Source organism: Neophocaena asiaeorientalis, unplaced genomic scaffold (assembly GCF_003031525.2).
Source record: "Neophocaena asiaeorientalis asiaeorientalis breed wild unplaced genomic scaffold, Neophocaena_asiaeorientalis_V1.1 scaffold14, whole genome shotgun sequence".
Taxonomy (NCBI): domain Eukaryota; kingdom Metazoa; phylum Chordata; class Mammalia; order Artiodactyla; family Phocoenidae; genus Neophocaena; species Neophocaena asiaeorientalis.
The window spans coordinates 14,424,614-14,445,663 of record NW_020175192.1 but is presented as its reverse complement, the minus strand read 5'-3'; the positions used below and the strand labels follow the sequence as shown (position 1 = coordinate 14,445,663).

Below are 21,050 nucleotides of genomic sequence, written 5' to 3'. Positions count from 1 at the left end.
TTATTACAGAACATTGAGTGGAGTCCCCTGTGCTATACAGTTGGTCCTTGCTGGTTATCCATTTTATATATAGCAGTGTGTGTATGTTAATCCCAAGCTCCTAAATCATCCCTGCCCTCCACATTTCCCCTTTGGTAACTGTAAGTTTGTTTTCAAAATCTGTGAGTCTGTTTTGTAAATAGGTTCATTTATATCATTTTTAAAATTAGATTCCGTATATGAGTGATATCATATGATATTTGTCTTTCTCTGACTTTACTTGGTATGATAATCTCTAGGTCCATCCATGTTGCTGCAAATGGCATTATTTTGTTCTTTTTTATGGCTGAGTAATATTCCATTGTATATATGTATACATCCTTTTTATCCATTCCTCTGTCGATGGACATTTAGGTGCTAAATGATATCACTTATCATAGATACTAATTTTCTTTGTGCTAATAGCATTTTAGTTACGCATGCAAATGTTCATATCTTTAGAGATGGCATAATACCTGGAATTTTCCTTAAAACAATTCAGAAAAGGAAAACATCCTTATAATTTTGGTATATGTGTGGTGGGCATACAGAGGGTACTTATGTTTTTCTGTCTTCTTTTATGCATGTCTAGAATGTTTTAAAAATAAAACTTTATTACAATTTAATAACATAAGCCTCAAAATAAATACTTGGGAATAAATCTGAGGAGTTTGTAAGATATATAAAGGCAATGATAGCAGTTTTTTAAAAACACTTAAGAGAAAACTTAACTAGCAAGAAATACTATTTTCCCTAATGAGAATAATCAATGGTAGGTGATTCCAGGAAACAGGGGCAAGGGCTCAGGGAGAGTAAGACAGAGAAAATAAAACCAAGTGTATGTGTGTGTTATTGAGGTTGCCATTTTGGAAAATACCAGATGAATGATGAACAGTGTCCTGACAGCTCTTTGCAAAGAGATCCTCCTTATTAACTTCTTCAGCCTTTTAATAAATTAGTTCTGTTATGTACCATGGAGATGGGTACTGAGCATAAGGGTCTCGTAATTGATTTCTCATTCTCTACATATGTCTTGAGTAGGTGATCTGGCAGCTATTTTAATCATCTCACCATTTTGCCTTCTGCCCAAACTCCATGAAAACAAGAAAAATCACTTTATCTTATTCTATTGTATTTCTAGTAATTCAAAATGAAATACTAATAGCAAATTAGTTAACTCCCTGTCTACCAAGTGTTTCTTATGGAGGAGTTCAACTAATTTTGTCTACTGAGTTTTATCTTAATGGCTGAATTATTTTTCCCAACATTACTAGTTAAAAATTAAGGAAACTGGAAAATGCCGAGTATGACAGTCTCAAGTGATTCAGTATCATTATAAAATACAATAGAACATCCGACTAGTGCTGTAATATCTTAGTCAACTGTGCAATCCTGAAAGAATTTGACATATAGTTTTACACAATAAATTGAAGTTACTTCAGAATAATATTTGCAACAATATGTAGAATATGCAAAGGATGACAAAAGCCAATTATCTTTTTCTGTTTATTCCACTACTGAGTTAAACTTCAGTTAAGCAACGTCTTTAACTGAACTTCCCAACAATGCTGGGTAACTGTGGTGTCATTTTATCTTTGTTTTAATGTAGTAATAATGTTTATATAATTTTATTCCAGTTTGGAAGTTGTTTCCATACACTTCTCTCCGAAGTCGAGTGATGGAAAGAAAATTTAGAATAAATCTACCTTTGATTAGGCCTGCTTTATAACTACGTCAGTATAAGCTAGACTTTATCAGGCTGCCTGAGAAAAGAGCATTATAATGCCTATACTTTTTATCTACTCTCTTACAGGCCAATTTAGATTGTATTTTTATCTCAAATGATTGAGGTATTACTGACCTTTCAATTGCTTCCTAACATGAAAAACATAATCTCTTCAAACTGCTTTGAAGTGCTTTTGTCAACAGCCAAACTGCTGAGGAGGCTTGAGTGCAGATTTTAATTAACATATTCTACTGAAGTCTTTCAGAGCAATCAACTTTCCTGTGGTTATTTGACACAGGTCCCTTGCTGTTTCAAATATCTTTCTCATCTCAGAACTCAATAGTTTGTGGACAGGTCCTGGAATTCAAATGCAGCGATACATAATGCCAATTTTAAATCATTTTTCATTTTACAATAATGGATTTCCCTGCTAAATTTTCTCTTTAAAAGAAGACAATTAAATGAGGACATACTATGAAAATAGGTAAAATAAGGTGTTTGAAATAGTTTCTCTTTACAGAAATATTTACTACTGTTAGTTACTGAAGTTTCAATCAAATATGTTGCTGTAAGTTTTAATTTGAACGATGACGTTATCTCAGGAGATAAACGAGAAGGAAAATTAAGTTTACTCATAAGAGGAACTGTAATGAGGAAACACTGAGGGAAGTTAAAGGGAAATGTGGTATAATCATAAACTAAGTTTTGCTATCTGTTAGGTGGTTACATTGTAACTCATACTCTCCAGTGGAATAATACCTGTAATGAGGGGCTTTTTGCAGTGCTGGAAAAATAAGAGAAGAGCACTTTATAAGGCAGTAGCTGAAAAGTCACACTGGAGAACTCACTGCTGCTTTCGCCTCCTAAACTTATGTACAATCTTTTCCTAGGTGTCCGAAGATGGGGTTGGATGGGGAATGAAGTAAATACAACTGTGCTCTTGACTGCAGAGTGCACATGAACGTGTGAAAGAACAGCAGCTCCTATTTAATGATCATTTATTGAGAGCCAAACACTGTCCTGAATGTTTTGCATGCATCATCGCATTTAATCCTCACAACACGTTCATGCATTAGGATCTATTCCGGGTTCCTCTGTGCCTTAATATAAGGCATTAAGGCACAGAGGAACGCGGAATGGTAACTTCCATTCTAGTGCAGGATTTAAGTTAAACAGTTTCATGAAGACCAAAAAATTTAGTATTAGAACAGCCCAGTATTATTGTAAAATCTGTTCTTCCATAACCTCAAACCAGCATTTCATTCAAAACGTGTATTTATTTTTCCTTGGTTATGCTTCAGGAACGTAGGAGATTGGGAGTTGGCGGGTAAATGAATACTTCCCCAAGAGCACAAATGAGACCAGCATCTTCACTCTTCCATTCATTACATCTAGAGCTTTGACAAAGTGACTCTCTAAAAACAATTTAAATAAATGTATGGGGGGGCGGAGTTTAAAGATGGTTCAAGTTACTTTGCTGACGGATTCTCTGGTTATACCTTCTGCATATTAGTTTGAATCTCAGCAGGAGAGAGAAGGCGCACTCAATTCAAATCGCTGAGAGAATTTAATGAAGGGTATGGGAATCCAGGGACTATATAGCAACAGCAGGAAGCTACGACCACCGCCAGGCTTCTGTGGCAAAGGGAAGAGTGCTTCTGAGAGCGAACTGGACAGCTCAGCAGAACCCACAGTTTCAGAGAGAGGCAGTCACTACCAGAACCAAGGAAGGATGCGGTGAAGAAATATCCTTACCACTCTTTCCTCCATTCAGTAATCGACTGCTGCTGCCACCCTCCACTGGCCGAATCCAGCCGGCAGCCAGAGGGCAGGACACCCCAGATAAAACGCAGTCCCCAGGGGTCCACTCCTTAGAGCACAAACAAAAGAATAGCAGAAAACAGGTGTATGGGCAGGCAGGAAGCAGCAAATGGAGTTTAGCCAACACTCTTCACACATTCTGCAACTCAGCATCCATTCCTGACCAACGGAGAGCAAATCACAAAACCCCACCTGTCACCAAATCATCACAGGGCGATGTCAACTTAATCACACCTCCCATGGATCCCAAATTATAACATTAACCACACAAGCTTTAAAAAATGGAGGAAAAGGAGTTATTTGGCATAAGACATAACTACTGCAGTCCCTACCTCTGGAGCCAGTCACAGGCTCAAAGTCAGGAGTGGTAGTTCCCTTCCTCCTCTAATTTCTTATTGCCTTTGCCTTACCTGGTGCCTTAGTGGGAGGGGGTTCTTACCTGGCTGGGCAACACAAAAATTTACTTCCACAGAATCTATGTTCATGTCAGTCCTGACCTTATTCAGTTGTCCTAGTTTCCCGCTGACATTATTACTGAACATGGGAATACAAAGAAATTCCTTATGAAGCCTCCAGGTCCAAGCATAGTTCCCTTGCTCTGCTTTGTCTAATAATAACCCGATTTTCCCTTGGTAATTTGGATAAATCACCACAGCTTATGAATTAATCCCCTCATCTGCTTGTCAGTTCAGTAGAAAATGAGTTCTGAATGGCCAGCTGGCAGCCTCATCTTCCACTTTAATGGAACCATGATCCTTGGCATGGGTGTCTCTCTCCTGGGTACTGGGACTGCCAGCCCAACTGAGCCCAAGTTTCTGTGGATAGGAAGAAAAATACTGTGAATGGATTAGTAGGCATTATAGCGAGAAGGGACACCTCTTTCCACCCACTGATGTAAGGACTACTAGGGAAACAGCACAATATAGTCTTCCAGTCTTCCATTTTAAGGCTTATGCTACAGCCTACAGGACAGGACCTCAAATCTTCTGGGTTCCCCCCCGCCAGGTGGCATTACAATTGCGTCATCAGTTGGCCATTTCCGCCATTTTATCAGGTCAGCGGATTTTGATTGAATTCTTTCAGTGGATTCTGTGGCATGATCTCTGGCACCCTTCCTTAGTGGTAAAATGAATTTCTTAAATTAGAAACGACATTGTTAGTAAAGTGGCCAGGAAAAGGCATTCTGTGAGCATGTGAACGATGGTGCTGGCAAAAGTATTGTGCAAGGAACGAACGGTCAGTTATCCAGAATAACTCTGTCCCTGTGAGAACAAACCACTCTCTCCTTTCATGGCAGAAGACACTGTGTAATCACTCTTCAGTCACGTGGCAGGTTAGTCCACTGGAGAATGGTACTAAATTGGCTCAGCATTAGCCTGCTCTTGGTCATTTGGGCACAAAGCAGATCAGATTTTTTTTTTTTTTTTTTTTTTTGCGGTACGTGGGCCTCTCACTGCTGTGGCCTCTCCCATTGTGGAGCACAGGCTCCGGACGCGCAGGCCCAGCGGCCATGGCCCAGCGGCCATGGCCCAGCAGCCATGGCCCATGGGCCCAGCCGCTCCGCGGCATGTGGGATCCCCCCGGACCGGGGCACGAACCCGCGTCCCCCGCATCGGCAGGCGGACTCTCAACCACTGTGCCACCAGGGAAGCCCAGCAGATCAGTTTTGATGAGGAAAAGTCCATGTTATTGGTCCCACTGAGCTCTTAAGAACCAGGCATCTGAAAACAAGTGTATTTACTTTCACAAGTCCACAAAGAAAAAGGCTACAAACAGCTCTTGTCTGTTTGATCATTAAGATCCTTCTTTGTAGTAAATGCTCTTTAGGGAACTTAAATAGGACACGAACATCTTTGCCCTTCGTTCCTGTTTTGACAAATATCCACATAATTCCCACCACTCCAGACCTGCCTGTCAGCCATCTTCCAATTTCATCCTTTCTAAGTTCTTGATCATCCAGCCAATCCAATAATTAGTGAGGAGCTGAACCTTTTCAACTAGAGTGAACAGTCAAATGTACTGCTCCAATCACTGCCAAATGGAAGGATTTCCCTTCTGTCTGGCAGGACGACCCCTGTGTGGAGCTGCAGCACAGCAGGACAGCCCCAGCTGGTGACTGCTGCACACCGTGTGAACCAGGCCTCTGTGAGTTCTTCACCTGTTAATTGGTTAACTGTCCTCTTCTGTTACTCAAAAATTCATCATGGGGCTTCCCTGGTGGCGCAGTGGTTGAGAGTCTGCCTGCCAATGCAGGGCACACGGGTTCGTGCCCTGGTCCGGGAAGATCCCACATGCCGCAGAAGGAGTGACAGAGAGCAGTGGAAAGGAATACACATGCTCTTTTTTTTTTTTTCCTGCAAATCATTGAGTCTCCCAAACCTGCTCGGGCCTGATCTTGTACACAGCATTTCCAGCAATAACGGAATGCCAGGCACACCAGTCGCCTTATGATTTGATGACCAAAAAATTACTGGATTACTTGCCGAGCTGCCATTGCCAAGAGACTTGGTGTACCATGATCAGGGACCCAGTAGCAAGCCAGGAACTTCTTTTCAAGTAGAGAATAGTTGGAGGTAGAAGAGACTATCATAGCTTTGCTTCAAACTCTTGGAAGTCTGCATTGCGATTCCCCTCTGGGGCAACCATACTGCCCCCATCTGCCATAGACACTTCAAGTACCACTGCTCCACCATAAGGCCCAGACATCCAGGCAGCTTACATCGGAGCATGAACCTTGAGTTAAGTCCTCTCTTCTCCGGATCACAAACAAAACAGTTGGTTATTGCCCCTACTCTGTTTCTAAAAGTTAAACACCGCTATTCCAGGATCCAATTATTTCTATTGAAATCGTGGGCCTAATTCCATGGTATCACCTTCTAGAGCTTCTCTAGGATGTTAGGGCTCTCTTCACCACTGTGTTTCTTTATTCCTCAGTAAAAAGAATGTCCTCAAAGATGGCCCACTTGAGTACCACAACAGCATACGGCTTAATAGGCTGCCTATAGTAGATGCACTTAAACATTCCCGTATCTCAGAGACTTTGAACTCTTTCCTCCAAATATGCCACAGAAGTCCCAGCATCTCAACCTCATGACTAGAACTATGAGTTCAGGCTTCAATTAATTAGCCTTTCTGAGTGTACTATTGATCCAAGTACTTGAACCAATATAGTTACAAGAAATTCTGATTGAGTGCATCTGAATGGATAAACTCAACCAGACCAGGCTTTATATTTAGCTCTGTGTGGTCTATATCCCTTAGAATCCATTTAAACACATGTTTTTCAGCTACTTGCTGATCAATTTTGGCAAGATCTTTCAACCTCACCGACTGTGTCCTTTCTTTCCTAAAAAGAGACATTGTGATTTTTTTCTCTGATCCACAGAGAACTAGAAAAACTGGGTAAAGACATAAGTGGTAGAACCACCGGATTCCTTTTGATGATCACTTTGACTCATGTGATCTCAGGAGATTCAGCAGAGAAACTGATAACCAGGTTAATCTAGTAGATGACTTTAACTGGTCACCTGTTATCTCACTCTGAAAAGATATCCTCCATTGATCCAACTGACTATAACACTTCATTCTTTCTGCTCCCTGGAAATCATAGGACATAACCTCATGCCCTAGTCAATGTTTAACATTATGCTGTCAACTGAACATAACACATAATTCTTGCCATCGCTGTGTACAACCCACAGTAATAATAAATTCATGTTTTTCTTTAAATGTGCTTTTACTTTTTACAGATACACATGTTCCAGCCTTAGCCTAAGCACCCATAAATCTGAATCATGGCTTTGTTTGCTAGCTGTATTTTTTCTAATAAATAAAAATGAAAAATACCTATTTTTAAATTTTATTTTATTGGAGTATAGCTGATTTACAATGCTGTGTTAGTTTCAGGTGTACAGCAAAGTGATTCAGTTATACATACATTCATTCTTTTTCAGATTCCTTTCCCGTATAGGTTATTACAGAATATTGAGTCGAGCTCCCTGTGCTATATACCTACTTTACATATAGTAGTGTGTGTCTGTTAATCCCAAACTCCTGATTTATCCTTCCCCTCCACGTTTCCCCTTTGGTAACCAAAAATTTGTTTTCAATATCTATGAGTCTGTTTCTACTTTGTAAATAAGTTCATCTATATCCTTTTTTAAAATCAGATTCCACATATGAGTGATATCATATGATATGTGTCTTTCTCTAACTTACTTCACTTACTATGATAATCTCTGGGTCCATCCATGTTGCTGCAAATGGCATCATTTTGTTCTTTTTCATGGCTGAGTAATATTCCACTGTATACATGTACCACATCATCTTTATCTATTCATCTGTTGATGGACATTTAGGTTGCTTCCATGTCTTGACTATTGTAAACAATGCTTCAATGAACATTGGGGTGCATGTGTCTTTTCAAATGGATATATGCCCAGGAGTGGGATCGCTGGATCATATGGTAGTTCTATTTTCAGTTTCTTAAGGAGCCTCCATACTGTTCTCCATAGTGGTTGTACCAATTTATATTCCTACTAACAGTGTAGGAGGGTTCCCTTTTCTCCATAATACCTATTTTTTTTAAATTAACCCATTCTCCTCTGAAAATTCTGTTATCGTACAGCAGTGAGAGTAAACTACACTTAGATGAATCATATGGAAAAATTTCACATGTGCTAAAGAGGCAAAAGAAACCACATACAAATGAGCATTACAATGGACTGAATGTTTATGACCCCCCAGTATTTATATTTTGAAAACCTAGTGGTCATGTGATGGTATTAGGAGATGGGGCATTTGAGAGGTGACTAGGTCTTAAACGTTGAGACCTCATGGAAGGAATTAGTCCCCTTATAAAAGAGACCTGACAGAGCTCCCTTGCCCTGTAGGCCACAAGCAGGCCCTCCTCACCAGACACTATATCTTCCAGCAGTGAGATCTTGAACTTCCAAGCCTTCAGAACTGTGAGTAATAAATGTTTGCTGTTTATAAATCACCCAGTTCATGGTATTTTGTTATAGCAGCCCAAATAGACTAAGACATGTACTGCAAGATTCCACCTTACACATTAGCATTTATACGTAGAGGAAAGAATACACAAAATTGATCTAGGTTTTTAGAAGTTGGGTCAGTGGTTATCTTTGGTTGGGTGGGATTTGTATCGGTAATGAAATAAGGGTTAATCTTAATTTGGGTGATGGTTCCACAAGAGTGTCCAGTTTATGAAAAATCATCAAATTGTTCACTTAATCATGTGTTCCTCTATGTATTCTCACTACCCTTTATTTCCATGGTGGTTGATTTTTTTCTCCTGATTTTTCTATGTTTCAAATGTAGGATGCTCTATCTTACTGCCTTGGGCATTGTCCCTTTATATTATCCAGTAATATGCGAGGTACCCATGACCTTAAATTTTATAGCATGTTACAAAGGCAATAAAGCAGAGGTGTCTTGTGCTTTCAACATAGGGTTTTTAAGGTTTTACAAAGATTTTAGAAAAAAAAGTTTTTATTTGGACCTTTTAACTTTCAGCTCTCTCTAAAATTCTCTCATAAGATCTTAGCTAAAACATAACACTGGACCCAGTGCCTTCTTCCTGCTCCTGGTCCAGGTTGCTTGGACCATATATAATAAGTGTCTTGACATTCTCCTCACTTTCTCTTCGAAATCTCTCAGAAACTTCGTTCCCTTACCTCATTGGTTTCCATACTCATCTAAACACTAAAAAGAGTAATATTCTCAAATAAAAGCTTCCACTACTTCCCCTACACATGGGATTTGGATGAATTTAATGATTACTTCAGGTGTATACCACATCTAAAAGTACCAGTAATTTGTTCAATAGATTATTAGCTGAGTATTTGACCATAGCTTTGCTGACCCTTAGCTCTTTTGTCAAAAGCACAGTAAACTCCCTGCAAGTATGTGATAAATAATTACTCAAGTGAGGTCACTTGAGTAATTTTTAAAAATTCTTCGAAGAGTTGCAATGGTACCAATTTTATACTCATTGCTGACTTTATTTTTAAGTACCATTTAAGTAAATCGTGCAAATCAAACTGGTCATGTAAGTCTGTTTGTGTGTATTCACATAGTTAAGGAATCCAGAAAGTAATCATAGTTAATTGAATGATGGCAAAGCTACAATTATTATTAGAATAAAATCTAGATGCTAGTTTGTATCCTGTGTGTCCCCCAGTGACTTTCACATTTTGTTTTATTGTAAAGGAAAGAATATGGTTTGAAAATGGAGTCCACATCTACCTTAGAAAGTTTAGGAAATCTTAGTACACAGTCGAGTATCCTGAGTTGGATCACTTCATGATTAACATGATGGTTATGCAAAAAAGAACTTTGAAAATTGAATGGAAAAAGTTGATTCAGTGACTTGAGTATTGATGAGTCTGGAACACTAATGGTTATAAAGTTAATGTTAAATAGGGTACACGTGGTATTTTTACTCGAGCTCTCCGAGATACGTATGTAGTGAAAGTCAATTGAAAGGTGTTTTTTTGGCAGTTCGTCACTTGAGTCTAGTGTTAATCCTCACACGACAGGTATAATTGGCTGGTTGGTTTTTGTTTTTTAGCACAGGTATGGCTTTGTTTATTTATTTAAGCCATTTGAGAGAGTAGATCTATTAAAATCTATTCATTTTGTGGTATTTCTAACATTTCATTGTTATATTTCAAAGGGCACTTTTGGACACTAGTATGTGAACCTCTTGAGGACATAATGTTTACTAAGGTCTGATGAGGTTCTGATGTAGTGTGCAGATAAGTCTTTTGACTTTTTCTAGAACAATTTGCTTGTTTAGCTTTTCTTTTTTTGGCTGCGTTGGGTCTTCGTTGCGCACGGGCTTTCTCGAGTTGCTGCGAGTGGGGGCTACTCTTTGTTGTGGAGCACAGGCTCAGTAGTTGTGGCACACGGGCTTAGCTGCTCCGCGGCATGTGGGATCTTCCGGGACCAGGACTTGAACCCATGTCCCCTGCATCGGCAGGCAGATTCTTAACCACTGTGCCACCAGGGAAGCCCCTTGTTTAACTTTTATTAAGAGGTTTTTTAAGTTTTTTGCATGACAAGGCTCCAAGTGTTTAGGTTTTTACAAAGTGACATAAATCAAAAACTTAAACTGAAAAAAGGCTCAACCTATCTCTTTCTTTTAAATGAAGGAGCTGACAGTTTTGTGATTTGTAAGTATTTAAGCTGTCACTAGCCACCCAGTGTCTTGCTAATGATTTTCCCCTTTAGATGACAAAGCCAACTGATTAGCTGTCCTAATTGCTACTGTACACATCCTTCCTTAGCAGGAATCTTGGTAATTTGGAAGATATTTTTTAACTGGAAATTTGCTTGAAGCTTTAAAATGCAGACAGAAAATTTCTTTAACTATGTACCTGAGTTAAAAGGACAAGTAAACTTAGATGTGTTTGATGATTTATTTGAATGGTAAAGGTGTTAAACTTTAGGGAAAATGTCTATATAGTATAACATTAAAAACATTTTTGAAGAAAGACTATAGACAACTAAAAGGTTTATTACTCTAAAGAAAAATTAACAGATTCATTTAAAAACTAGCCTCTTTACAGGATTTAAATTCACTGTACTATATTCCTAACATATGTCAAATTATATAACACACTGAAAAAATCACATTAAAGTGGGTATACATAACAAAACAAAAAATATTTAAATTTTTATGATTTATCACCTCTTTTTTATCAATTTTTATTGGAGTACAGTTGCTTTACAATGTTGTTAGCTTCTGCTGTACAGCAAAGTGTTACTTTTTAATAAAATACTAGATTATTTTACATCACTATCATTACTTGTAAATGAGGATTCCATAAAGTAATTGATTCAGTATAACTTTAGTAAATATAGTAATCTACATCATTAATTCATTTTAAAACAGCTGTGATTCTACAGATACTATAACAAACAGATAAATTTGGTTCTAGTCAGTAAAGTCTTCTAATCATAAATGTATTTTTTCAGTATTCTTAAGACCTCTGCTGTTTGGAAACAGAGAGGCTCTAGGAGGTGAAGAACAAATGCAGAAAGCCCAATTCAGTGATGACTGGAACAAATCATGAGCACACAGGTACAATGGTGGATGAGGTAAGAGAATGTGGTGATGTCCGCCCAGTAATTTAGTGATTCCTTTGCTGCCTTATTAATAAAATAGCCACAGTTATGTCTACTTATAAGATTAAGATTGCACAGTATCTATAAATAAGCATAGTTCTTGAATTAGGGTGACTACTGTTCCTGTTTGCCCAGGACTAAGAGACATTTGGTGTTAAAACCAGGAGAGTTCCAGGTAAAATACAGTCACCCTAGACCTTGTTTTCACTTCTCCATCCTCACCCCATCATCCCCCAATATTTTAATGGGGGTAATAACAGATCTGTGTTTGAGATTTTACCCTCCTTTAATGCCAAATACTAAAGAAAATGATATAGAGACATATATTACATTAAATATTATAATAAACACTTTATTGAGCTTATTTTAGCTAGCTAGACTTAATGTGGTGATCATTTTACAATATATACAAATACTGAACCATTTTATTGTACATCTGAAGGTAGTATATCACTTACACCTTAATTTAAAAAAAAAGTCATATGACTTTCATCAAACTTTCAGAGAGGCTGAAGAGGAATAGAGGTACTTTTCCCTATTCTAACCACTAAGGAAAACTTCAAGACCAGTAGATATAAATATATCTAGGAATGACAAGTTGGTGAATTCTGAGTTTTCTTTTTGCCTCATATATCTCAGAATGAAAACTGGAGAAGCTGACAACTCCAACAGTAGCAGATAAAAGAACCCTAGTAGAGCATCCTCTCTGTAGCCCAAGGACCAGGTAAAAGGCAGCCTTGAAAGACAGAAAACCTTCAGACAATAACCAGTATATTCTAGCCTAACCTGCAGAAAAAAAACCACAGCCCCATCTCCACCCTCACTAGCATAGATTTCCACCCGTGGCAGGCCAACAGTGAGACACTCTGACCTTCCCTCTGCAGGATGATGTCAGAAAAGGCTGAGTGCAGAACTGAGACTTTCATCCCTGACAAAAGGTAACAACTACTCTTATGCCATATGCTGGAGTGGAGACCGGGAGACGGCCTGGAGATCCGTTCCTACTCAGCACTGTCAAGGCTACCTCACTGGGGTTGTGTTAGAAAAGGTCCAACGCAGTCAAGGCTTTCAACACTACTCAGTGACAGAGTCCACTTCCTCCCCAGCAGTGTTAGTGGGGGCCCCAGGTGGAGAGCAGTATTGAGATATTCTCCTGCTCCCAGCCAGGTATCAGCTGAAGTTTACTTACCCCCATCCAGTAGTAATAAAGAGCCCTTCTTCATTCCAGATGTGAAACGAGGCCAAGTGAAGAACCTGTACTTCCAACTCATCTGACGGTAACAAGAAGATACCCACACACACTTCATCCACTGCAGTGGTTGTCAGAGGAGGCTTAATAAACACAAGATTTAAATAATACCCAGAGTTTTAGCTTGAAGGTCCAGGTTTAGTTTTAAAAAAATCACTCACTTGTCATACAAAGAATGAGGAAACCCCCTAGCTGAGTGAGAACAGACAAACAATTGACTCTGACACCAAGATTACATGGATGTTATTTTCTAACGAGAGTTTTTAAAGCAGGCACCATAAAAATGCTTCGGTGAGTAACTACAAAATGTTTAAAACAAATTTGTTTTCCTAGGGCAATAAAAGAAAAGTGTGATTACTGTATTAGAATATCGTTCAGCCTTTAAACCAAGATATCCTGCCGTTTGTGACAACATGGATGAACCTGGAAGGCATTACACTAAATGAAATAAGCCTGACACAGAAAGACAAATACTGCATGATCTCATTACATGTGGAATGTGAAAAAGTTGAACTCACGGAGGCAGAAGGTAGAATGGTGGTTGCCAGCGGCTGGGTGGTGGGAGGAATGGGATGATGTTGGGCAAAGTGGACAAAATCTCACTTTGCGGTAAGTTCTGGAGACCTAGTGTACAGCCTGGGGACTACAGTTATCGACTGTATTACACATTTGAACTCTGCTACCAGAGTATATTTTAAGTGCTCCCACCATACACAAACAGAAAATGGTAACTGTGAGGTGACGTATTTGTTACTTAGCCTGATTGTGGTAATTATTTCACAATGTATATATACATAAATTAAAATGTGACATTATATACCTTAAATATATACAATTTTTGTCTGTCAGTTATAAAGAAAGGGGAGGCAAGGAAGTTTCCTTCCATACTGTAAATGGCATGGCCCATTAGTATCGCTCTACTTTTTGGCAGTTATCCATAAATTCATGTCCTGGAAGCTTTCTTCTGCCACTATGAATGGTCAAGGCAACCAAATTAAATGCTTATAGAGAACAACAGTTTATATGTTTTGCAGGCTAAAATTTATCTCAATTAATTTATTTAATTTATTCTAATAAATGTTGTCTCTATTGCTATCCTCAGACCTCACCCAAACTGTGACATGCACATTGAAACAGCTCACTTTATGTATCTGGAAGCTGTCACTACTCCCAATTTAACTCAGAGTGTTTTTTTCATTTAATCATCTATGCAGCTGAGGGCTCAAACTGACTCTATGTAAGTTCTCTTGTATTTAGGTCTTCATCCTTGGAAACAAGTCTAGAGGTTTTACATCTGTCCCAAGGAACTGTTAATTGTACTGGCATAGAGAACACAGTTTGTTAAACCAGGAATAAAACACAGAATATGACTACAGATTAAATTACCTGCAAATTAAAGAAAAACTAAAGACTCCATTTTCTCAGACCAGGACTTTCTTGTGCTTGTTTTCTCTGCAGTCCTTCAAATTTTCTTCTGAAAAGAAACAAGAACCTCTCATGGCAGTGATCCTGACATCATAGCCTTTCATACTGGCTATAATATGGTATGTCTTTAATAAGAATTATCATTAAATGAAATTCTCCACTCTGAAGGGTTCTGAAGTCAATCTGGGGGACCCCCTGAAAGTTACAACATGTATACTCACAAACCAGTTTCTTAATTTCAGTCATCCTACAGCATCGACCCTATTTACTATTCTGGCTTCCATGTGCACAGCCCACAAAGTCACTTACAGAATCTGTAGTGTTGCCACTGCCCATGGTGGGAATGCCAATGTTGATGTGAATATCAAAGCTTAACTGTAAAGCTGAAGAACACTCTGTCTACGAGGGTATACAATCAAACTACCACATCAGTCTCAAACTCTTCAGTGAAAACAGTGAAATTGTTTCATATTTCACTTGGTTGACTATATCTAAATTAGCTCTTAAATCTGTTTTTATATGTACAATAGTAACAAACAAAAATAAGAAAAAAACTCAAAGGGGAAGTTAAAGTGTTTCTTTTCAGATTTAGAGAAAAAGTGTGTTGGAGAGCTGTAACTTCTGAAACAGGTCATTATGTAGACCACATGTAGATTTCAACTGTCTTTTCCTAAGGAAGTAGAGGAATTTACAATATATCATTTATCTAAGGTGGTGGTTGTGTTTCTGCGAAATAATAACAAAAGTCATTAATCTGACACTATTGTCCATAGTTGACAACTGCTCCAACTGTCCAAGATTCAAATTGTATTCTAGCAGTATGTACAGCCATCCCTAGGTATCTAAGGACCAAAATCCTAGGATGTTCAAGTCCCTTATATAAAATGGCATAACATTTGCATATAACCTACACCCATCCTCCAGTATACTTTAAATCATCTCTAGATTACCGATAATGCCTAATAGGATGTTCAAGTCCCTTGTATAAAATGGCATAATATTTGCATATAATCTACACCCATCCTCCATTATACTTTAAATCATCTCTAGATTACCGATAATGCCTAATAAAATGTAAATGCTACATAAATCATTGTAAATACAATGTAAACACTATGTAAACAGTTGTTACAACACAAATTCAAGTTTTGCTTTTTGGAACTTTCTGGAATTTTTTCCGAATATTTTTGATCCATGGATGGTTGAATCTACAGAAGCAGAACCTGTGGATACAGAAAGCCAACTGTATGTATGTACATCCACTAAGAAAACAATAGAGGGAAGGAGACAATCATAACTCTGTCCTTTCTAATTACAGAAACTTTCATACCAAACCCTGTGTATCCCCATCCTATTGTTTAGTTAACAATTTGCTCATTAGTGGCTTTGTAAACACTTGTGTTTGGACAGAAATTGTCCATTTAAAAGGTAATGAGATGTTCATGGAAAGTGGGTGCAGAGAAGGAAAACTGAAGGAAGGAGGAGGAGATTGATGGAAGGGAGAGAGGGAGAAGCTGTGGTCAGGTGGGGAAGCCTGTGAAGATGAGGAGACAGAGGGAAACAGAGAGAGGATGGGAAAAGGGTCTCAGCCCCGGGCAACTCACCCTCCTCACTGCAGGCAAATTCTTCTTCTTAATGCAAGGCTCTGAGGATGTTCCATCTCAGCTCAAAATCTTCCCTGGCTTCAACCTTTTAATCAATAGAGATCTGCCTACTCTTTAAAAAAATAGTAATAATGAGAAAAATACATCTAATATTCTGACAGGTTGTTTTTAAAGACTTTTTAAGTGAAAGTAATGGGAAAACAGTTACTTCCAATGGGGAAAAATATTCTGTAGTCTGATTTGCATGTTAACTCCTTTAAGGCACCATCAAACATCAGTAACTGCTATATTTCAATGGTTCCTGGCAGCTTTTTGAGTTTCATTTGTGTGTGTTTGCAGAGTTTCAACTTGGAATTTAACAGTGCTTTTTAATATTTCAGGACACACTGTCACTTTTCAAAGACTCTTATGTCTTAGCTATCAGAAGACACATACCTTGGGTATGGCATGCCTCCATACAGGCGTACCTCGGAGATAGTGTGGGTTTAGTTCCAGACTACAATAAAGCAAGAATATCACAAGAAAGTCAGGTACACAATTTTTTTTTGGTTTCCCAGTATATATAAAAATTATGTTCACACTGTACACTACACTGTAGTCTATTAAGTGTGCAACAGCACTATGCCTAAAAAAATGTACATACCTTAATTTTGAAATACTTTATTGCTAAGCATCATCTGCGCCTTCAGCGAGTCATAATCCTTCTGCTGATGGAGGGTCCTGCCTCGATGCTGATGCTGCTGACGGCTGGGGTGGCCGTGACAATTTCCTATAATAAGACAGTGAGGAGGTTCATCACACCGATCGACTCTGCCTTTCAATTTCTCCGTAGCAGGCAATGCTGTTTTACAGCATTTTACCCACAGAACTTCTTTCAAAATTGGAGTCAGCCTTCTCAAACCCTGCTGCTGCTTTATTAACAAAGTTTATGTAATATTCTAGATCCTCTGTTGTCATTTTCAGTCTTCACGGCATCCTCACCAGGAGTAGGTTCCTTCTCGAGAAAACACTTTCTTTGCTCATCCATAAGAAGCTCCTCATCCATTCAAGTTTTATCATGAGATTGCAGCCATTCAGTCACATCTTCAGGCTCCACTTCTAATTCTAGTTCTCTTGCAATTTCCACATTTGCAGTTACTTTCTCCACTGAATTCTTGAACCTCTCAAGAGGGTTGGAATCAACTTCTTCCAAATTCCTGTTAGTATTTACATTTTGACCTCTTCCCACAAATGTTCCTAATGGCACCTAGGATGGTAAATTCTTTCCAGAAGGTTTTCAATTCACTTTTACCAGATCCATCAGAGGAATCCCTATCTATGACAGCTATAGCTTTATGAAATGTATTTAAATAATGACTTGCAATAACATGAGAAACCTGCACAATCTGTCTGATCTTACCCAAATAAAAATAAATTTAAATAATTTTCCAAATGTGTATACATTATTCTTTTACGTATTACTATGTGTTACTTTATAAATAAAATTGTATATGCATGAATCAAGTATTATTCGCATTTTTGCTGAAGCTAGCTGCCAATTCTAATTAGAGTAGCAAAAACACAAAGTCCATTTTGAAACTAAAATGCATTCATATATCTAAATCAAATCGACAATTTTCTATGAAAACTTGGGATGCAGTATGTTTGGAGCCTTCATAATGGCACATTGTAGCTAGCTTCACAGAAATGGTGATTGAATATGCAAAGTAAAACAGGGTATTAGGGCTTCCCTGGTGGCACAGTGGTTGAGAGTCCCCCTGCCAATGCAGGGGACACGGGTTCGTGCCCCGGTCCGAAAAGATCCCATATGCCGCGGAGCGGCTGGGCCCGTGAGCCATGGCCACTGAGCCTGCGCATCCGGAGGCTGTGCTCCGCAATGGGAAAGGCCCACGTACTGGAAAAAAAAACAACAACAGGGTATTAAAATGTATAAATATTTATGTTAGAGATTTCTCCATTGCGACCAATAGACCTAAATAATAAAATGGTATACATATATGAGCTAAAATTTTCAGTACATATACCTAAAACTGGAATATGTCCACAAGTTGGGAAGGCTTCAGTCAAGCCTGTATATCTTCGAAGACTGCAATGTGTTCAACTTCTCTGTCTTCTATTATATCTGCTTCATGCAAAGGCTGACAACCCTCACAGTCACAGAAAGGCTGCCAGCAGCTTCCAAAACTACATACATCCTCATTTAATTCCAGCTAATGAAATGATTCTCTCCCAATAACGTTTGTTGAAAACTCACAAATGCTTGTTCCCAAGAAGCCTATCTCAAGAATATACTCATATCTCACTGACTTTAATGGAACCATGAATCCATCTCCAACAAAAAACCATGAACTGACTACCTTGAAGGGATGTGTTGACTACCTTGGAGGAAAGAATCTTAGGATAAGTTCAGCTTCCATAGAGTTACATGGACTGCATGGGGACAGGGTGAATGCCTGAGAAGCAGTTCAGAAAGTGTTACCAAAAATAAAGGAGAATGGATGATGGAGAGCCCAAACTAGTAAGTGATTTTTCCTGTGTATTTTCAAAAGTAGTAGCATATCCTATAATTCTTGAAGGAGGTGTTATGAGTTGTATTATGAGTCTAAGTAAAAGTAACAGAGAAATATTATAAATGTACTCATTTCAAATAGTAAAAACATATACCAGAGCAGAAGGAATGTGTTTTGCCCATTAAATAACTAGTTCCTTACCTTAACATTCTAGTATGCTGGAGGAAAAATTATACCAGTAGGAAAAAATGCACTAGAAAATGGCTGGTATAAGTTTGAAGGAATAAATTCACCATATAAGGTTTTAATTATAACTAAAGATTTTCCTAAGCTAATCTGAATTGAACAAGGGATCCTCACGAAGCCTGAAATTTTATGTTCAGCAGAACTGTTTACAACCAGAAATTAAGCTCATTTTAGCATAAGCAGCTTTGCATATAAGCTGATTTTAGGGACTGCTGAAATTCAAAATGTAAACGGCTTTAATCTAATGGTTATCCCTGCTTTGTAATAAATGCAGTCCAGCCTGTATCTTCGCTTCCCATTAATCATTGGGTTTTTTCTTTCTTCAATTCACTTTGTTAAGGCCCAAAGTGGCCGATATATTGGACCACACACATTTCTCAACTGTTTGGCTCACAGGGGTTTAATTCCTTTATGGAAATTTGTGTGGATGCTTCTAATTTTTAAAAAGAAAAGAGCTGTGTCTCAGTACACACACATGGCTGGTGGCTACACATTTCCAATCAGAATGCAGGTGTACAAATAAATCTATTTTGTTAGGATTCTAAGAGTTATCAAAGCTATTTTGAGAATTTCTAAATTTCTTCAAGGATTTTCATTCATCTTTTAGACACCTAAATCAATATTTTCTCTTTTACTTCTACGTCTGATACTATTAATAATCCTTTCCAATTACTCAGTGCCTAATATGTACCAGAAACTGTGCCGGGAGCATTATCTATTTTATCTCTAATAATAACAATTTTTGTTCAGGGTAGGTATTATAGCCCTCATTTTAATTATGGAGAAACTGAGACTCAGAAATGTTTTTAATTACCTAGTCAATAAAGCTAAGAAGATAAAAAGCCTGCATCTGATCGCAGAATATGAAATTATTTTCTGGGCAGAAAATGCCTCTGTAACCTTTCAACCTGATTACATTTTTCCTTTTTCATCTTCATATATTTAGGTCAAAATGAAGCATTTATGTTAAGGGAGGAATGCTTCTTGCATGTTACTATTGTTTTAGAAATGCAGATCATTACGTATCTTATACAGAAAAGTAGGAAAGAGAGGAAAATGTTCATTCCTAACCTTCGGAAAAACATCTGCCGTCTGACCTGGAAGATGCTTAGGGATGGAAGAAGAACTGACTGACTAAGGTAGAAAAGAACCAAGTCAACAACTAATGTTTAACACCAACGCATCTACAGAAAGAGGAAGGAACCCATTAGGGGCTTAGAAGAAAAAGATCAAGATGTTAGAACTAGCTCTAGCTTTTCTCCCCTTGCGCGGGTCCCTGGCCTGGCTATTTTGTGTTTGCCCTGCCAGATCCACCCTCTAGACTTTTCTTCCTGGATCACTGGAAGCTGACCTATGTGAACTGTATCTTCGTGCTCTTACCTTCTGAGGCTTCTGTTTGAGTTAAACCACTGGGAAGTTCTGGCAGAAAATGAGAGGAGAAAAAGAAATTGAGGTCTGTTTTTATTTTACAGACTCCCTTGCTTCAGGGTCACTGTCAGACAGCTGCGTTACTCCAATAGGGAGACCAGTTTTGTCAGAGGGTCCACGCAATGCATCTACCCACCCTGGGTCTAGATAATGGCTTTCCCTGCTTGCCATTTTAGTTAGTGATATTGGAGGCTAGCCACTTTTGCTAGCTTCAGGGTACTGCAATATCCCTTGACGGTTTCTTTATACGCTGCCCACACTTTGGTACAACATCCATTTATTAAACTTTCCTTAGTTACCCACTGTGAATGTTCCATCTTTTTCCAGCTGGGACATTGACTAACAGAGTAATTGGCTTTTGGAGCAGCTTTAGGAAACTGGGTTTTCCATCATTTAGGGTTGTAGAATTGTATCAAAATAAGATTCCATGATTGAGCTTATATGTTTGAGAAGAGAAGAAATAATCTCTTTGCTGGGGGTAATGGACCAATACTAATTCTGTAGCATGTGGTGGTCTCATGATAACTCAAATTATCCCCACTGGTAGCTTGGGATGAGGGATGTTGTGCGGATGGAGGTCAAGTGGCTAACGTACTTGGTAACTATGGTAACAATCATGACTATAAAGACTGTGGAGTCAGTTGGCTTTCTCTCACTGGCCTAGAAAGCATAAATAGTGCAAAGGACAAACTGAAGTCCTTGAATGTCCAACTAAGAACTGAGAAAACAAATCAGAAAATCTTTAGGGCTATTGTGAAGAGGCTCTCATCTCCTATAGCTGCAGCAAATATACACTAAAAGCTGTTAAATTACAGCACCATTTAAATATCAAATCTTGGGAAAATATATTTTCTAATATATTGGAAACAGCT

The 21,050-nt window shown here is 38.4% G+C and overlaps 1 pseudogene; it reads right to left on the bottom strand.

Annotated features, from left to right (window-relative positions):
• Positions 1-2,294: 2,294 nt before the first annotated feature.
• Positions 2,295-21,050, bottom strand: part of LOC112413138 (DNA methyltransferase 1-associated protein 1-like) — a 129,330-nt pseudogene continuing 110,574 nt past the window's right edge.